Source organism: Peromyscus californicus, unplaced genomic scaffold, assembly GCF_007827085.1.
Source record: "Peromyscus californicus insignis strain IS unplaced genomic scaffold, ASM782708v3 Scaffold_6__1_contigs__length_162567912, whole genome shotgun sequence".
Taxonomy (NCBI): Eukaryota; Metazoa; Chordata; class Mammalia; order Rodentia; family Cricetidae; genus Peromyscus; species Peromyscus californicus.
Window position 1 is genome coordinate 132227829 of NW_026294584.1, and position 5200 is coordinate 132233028.

Here is a 5200-nt window from a genome sequence, read left to right on the forward strand (position 1 = left end):
TCCAGTGATGCTTGAGGGGTAGCCTGGGGTACACAGAGCTGGATCTCAGCATTGATAGACACAGAGGATGGAACTGAGGGCCGAGGTGGAGGTGCCAGGAGAGGGTCCACAGGAGCAGTGCCACATGGGCCAAGTGCTGTGGGACCAGTGGGGTACAGGGTACAGAATGATTTGGTCCTCCAAATCCTTGTAAACTGATGCTTAGCACTTGAACTTTGCCCTGAAGTTTTATGGCTCTAACAAGAAGGAACGCATATTGGAAGATAGACTTATTGCTAGGACCAGAATTCCAGGTAATCATTAGAGGGTTACCTGTGATGGGCCGTGAGAGCCAGAATGGGGTGTGCCTTTCACTGCTCTTCCTTGAAGGCCCCTACAGCACCTGGCATCACAACAACTCAGTTGTGTTGTTGGTTGAACCAATGTACACTATGTGCCCCTCACCTCTTGAGGTTCTGGAGCCAGGAACAGACCCTGGTGGGGCCAGCTATGGGCAGACCTTTCCAGGTTGGACTATAACCTGACAGCTAATGGTTTGCCACCACCTCATGTCAGCTTTCTGGGTTTCCAAAGATGACCAGCGTGGTATCCCTGCTTCAGCCCCAAGTGGTGTGAGTATGTTGCTGCATGAAGTCTGTGAACTTGAACCTGCAGAGCATTGGACTGGACAGACTCATAATACTGAAGACTGGCCTATGTTTCAATGCAAAAGACACTTTAGCTGTTTTTTAGTCAGACCAGCTTCAATTTTGCAGAATAAATGGAGTATAGAACATCTGTCCTCAGATTTAAGGAGCCCATTCTGATGAAAGACAACAGTTCTATACCACTGAACCAGAGTTCAAAACAAGCAATAGGATGGAGGGTCCTACAAGCTTTAGTTTGATAGTCATTAAATTCTAGGCATAAATTACATGATTCCGTTTTCCCCCCGCTCCGGCGCGACACCAACGACCCTATTGTCATCATGGGTCGCCACCCCATCCGGTGTTACTGGTATTGTAAGAACAAGCCGTACCCAAAGTCTCGCTTCTGCCAAGGTGTCCCTGATGCTAAAATCCGCATCTTTGACTTGGGACGGAAGAAGGCAAAGGTTGATGAATTCCCACTTTGTGGCCACATGATGTCAGATGAATATGAGCAGCTCTCTTCTGAAGCTCTGGAGGCTGCCCGTATTTGTGCCAACAAATACATGGTAAAGAGTTGTGGCAAGGATGGCTTTCATATTTGAGTGAGGCTCCACCCTTTCCATGTCATCTGAATCAACAAGATGTTGTCCTGTGCTGGGGCTGATAAGTTCCAGACAGGTATGCATGGTGCCTTTGGGAAGCCCCAGGGCACAGTGGCCAGGGTTCACATTGGCCAGGTCATCATGTCCAACCGCACCAAGCTGCAGAATAAGGAACATGTGATTGAGGCTCTTTGTAGAGCCAAGTTCAAGTTCTCTGGCCGCCAGAAGATCCACATCTCAAAGAAATGGGGTTTCACCAAATTTAATGTGGATGAATTTGAAGACATGGTTGCTGAGAAGCACCTTATTCCTGATGGCTGTGGGCTCAAGTATATCCCCAATCATGGTCCCTTGGACAAATGACGAGCCCTGCACTCCTGAGGGGTTCCACAGTATTCTCCTGTACCCTACCAAATCATGCTCAGTAATAAATCTCACATCCAGTCTGCTTAAAAAAAAATTACATGATGCTTATTTTATTATCTAAGGTTCAGAAAACAAAATAAATTGATAGGCTTATAACTGGTTGCAAAAGTTTATATATGACTCAATTCTATTCCATTGACCAGTAAGTCCATTTTTATGCCTTAAAAAAAAAAACCTGTAGCCCTGTAGTATGGCTTGAAATCTGGGATAGTGACACCTCCAATCATTTTAGTGTTGTTCAGGATTGTTTCAGCTATACTGGGTCTTTGATATTTCCAAAAGAAACTTAAGATTTTTGTCAGTTTTTGTGAAGAAATGCATTGAAATTTTGATGAAGATTGCATTGAATCTGTAGATTGCTTGTATTAAGATGGCCATTTTCACAAAAAATAATCCTACCAATCCATGAGCATGCGAGATCTTTCTATCTTCTTCAATTTCTTTCTTCAGTGCCTTACATTTTTTTTATTGTGTAAGTCTTTTACTTCCTTGGTTTTACTTATTCCCAGACAGACAGACATTAGGTTAACATGAATGGTATTATTTCCTTGCTGTCTTTCTCAGTGTTTGTCATCTATATATAGGAAGGCTACTAATTTTTAAGGTCATAATTCTTCACTGTAAAAACATGTTAGTTTGAACATAACCCCAAAATTGTCAAGTAAGACAGAATATCAGTATACCCATTGCCTTGGCCTAGAAAAAGCTAGAATCTAGTGATTGATATGTGACTTCACACATGGAATTGCATAGTTCCTATGATCTTAGGCTAATGCCTTTATTCTCCATACCTGCAACTTTCCATGTAATGTATGTTGTCTCTCCACCTCTCAATGTTTCACTCAGTTATCAGGTCATGTTTTCCCCCAGGCAGGAGCAGTCCAGGCTCATACTGTCTTCACTATGCCAATGTTGGCTTAGTTCTCAACTAAGAGGCCCTGGCTTTCATTGTTAAAGTCATTCTCTTTATGGTTTAGTTTGGATAATTCTTTTTTCAGTCCACCCACATCTTCTTTTCTAACTCACACAACCTTAAATCTACCTATTAAACTTTTCATTTTAGATATAATAATTTTTAGTTCTAAAAAATTGAGTTGTCCCACTTTCTCATTTCTGTGCCGCTGGGACATCACCCCTGCTGGGCAGCCATCCATTCCACCTTCTCACTGAAATCTCTTAACACATTTATACCATCTGCTCTAAAGTCCTTCCCTGTTAGTTAAAGTAATTCTTGTTCTTGATATTGACTTCTTTCTAGGAAGTATTATCTCTTGTTCCTTTGTAGCTAGAGTTTTCCTGCCTTGCCCACAGTCAGGACAAATCTTTGTCACCCGCCAGTCCCACAGCCGCTCAGACCCAACCAAGTAAACACAGAGACTTATATTGCTTACAAACTGTATGGCCATGGCAGGCTTCTTGCTAACTGTTCTTATAGCTTAAATTAATCCATTTCCATAAATCTATACCTTGCCACGTGGCTCATGGCTTACCGGCATCTTCACATGCTGCTTGTCATGGCGGTGGCTGGCAGTAACTCCTTCCACCTTCCTGTTCTTTCTTTTCTCCTCTCTGTTAGTCCCGCCTATACTTCCTGCCTAGCCACTGGCCAATCAGTGTTTTATTTATTGACCAATCAGAGCAATTTGACATACAGACTATCCCACAGCATTCCTTCTTCCCTAGCCTCGCTATTTTTGATACGTTACATGACTGAAAAACTAGATTTCATTTTTTCCTTTAAAAAGTACTAACTTTTGTTGTGACAGGCAGTCAATTTATTGTATAATGGCATCAGTGTGCCCAGAACTGATTTTAAGCTCTTTCAAGGTGTCTTAACACAGCCCTTACTGAAGGACTGAAAGAGTCCACACCTACAGCATTGCCTACCTAAGGACTCACTCAGTTCACTTCCCTAATCTTGGTGGTTGGAATTATTCCAGAACTATGTGTTCTCTGCAGTCTCCCTTCAGCTCATAGTTTCCTATGAGCTAACCAGACTCTCAGGCCTCTCTTATGTAAGCAAAGTTCATATTCAACCACACTCAAAGGGATTTCCAAACACAGTGCTCCACAAATTCTATACACTTCCGTGGCTTTAACACCAAACTGCTCCCTCATTTGGCTCAAATCCTTCCTTCCACCACAGTTTAGAAAGACCCTCCATGCAGAAACCAGCAAGAACAAAGCTTGCCCCATGCTCCCTTCTGTTGAAACCACAGCCACGTATTTATCATCGCCATCCTTAGCCTTGAAGTGGTTATTGGCGCTGTTCTCACCCTCAACCTTTTGAGCCTCATCAGCTGCCATATAGAAGCAGTATGACCACATGTCTGTGAAGGGCATGTGGACAACATGGAAACAAATGGCCACAGCTGTGTCTCAGGTGCTTCAGCTGAGGCAGACAGGACCTCTTTAGAAGGTTTTCACCAACACATCAGTCTCAGTATTCACCGGGCTAGGACTCAGTGAAGTCGGACACCCACCCAATGACAAGTCCTCATACTAGCATTGCTCAGTGGGTCTGAATATAGATAAGTATGTAGACGCACTGCCCGGGTTAAGTTTTTATACAGGAACAAAACGCAAAACGTTCACAATTCAATTCACTTAGTTTGAAATATATTTGCCTCTGGCTTATTGCCTCTTTGAGGTTTTATTTTTTCTTTAGGAAGAACAAGAAAATGTTATTCTAGTATCTCTCAGGACAATACAATCCCACATCAGTTCCAGGCCCTGTTGGTTACCTTGGCAAGTTTCTAATATTTCCTTTGGCATCTCCATGACTCAATTGGGAGTGCACAAATGGGGATCAGCACTTGGATCAATGACTAACTCAGCGGAGGCATGGGAGAGTTAAGATGGAAGCAGTCCAGAGGGGATGAAGAAGAGACTGGAGCTAAGCATATGCTATGTAATGAAATTCTGCTCTGGACAGTTTCAATCGACGAGAAAGCTGAACTGATTTTGTTTTCGCTAATGTGTGTTTATCATTTACATATTACATTAAAATAGCATTATGTTCTCTAGCCTGTTTCTACTTCTGACTTCATAGAGATTTTATACTTTATAACAGATTTTAATAAAATTGTATCTATCATAGAGAATACCCCTCTTAGTTTTAACTCTGCTGGCATTTGTGAAACAAATTTTTAAAAATTTCATCTGGTCTTAAATTTGTGGAATGTCTTGGTATTTTTTTCTACTCATTTACTCATTGGAAAGTTCTTCTTCCTGTATACTCAACATTAATATATTTTCTAATTTTAGTTATTTTTATTTTATTCATATTAACTTTATTTTTATGGGAAATAAAAAGGATTACTCAAAAGTCACTTTCACAGTATTACAAATTCCTCCCACCTCATTTTAACTGTCAATTTTACATAGTTTATCATGTTATTTTACACATTGAATTTGTATCAGGAGAGATTCAATGCTCCGGATTCCCAGTTGGTCCTCCTGTCCATATTGTAGTTCTTAAAAGTTAAGAATCTAATTACTTTAACAAATTATTAACAATTAATATTAAAAATAAATTAATAT

At 41.1% G+C, this 5200-nt stretch overlaps 1 pseudogene; it reads left to right on the forward strand.

Annotated features, from left to right (window-relative positions):
* The first annotated feature begins 967 nt into the window (after positions 1 to 967).
* On the forward strand, positions 968 to 1612 carry LOC128099180 (60S ribosomal protein L10-like; annotated as a pseudogene).
* Positions 1613 to 5200: the final 3588 nt, after the last annotated feature.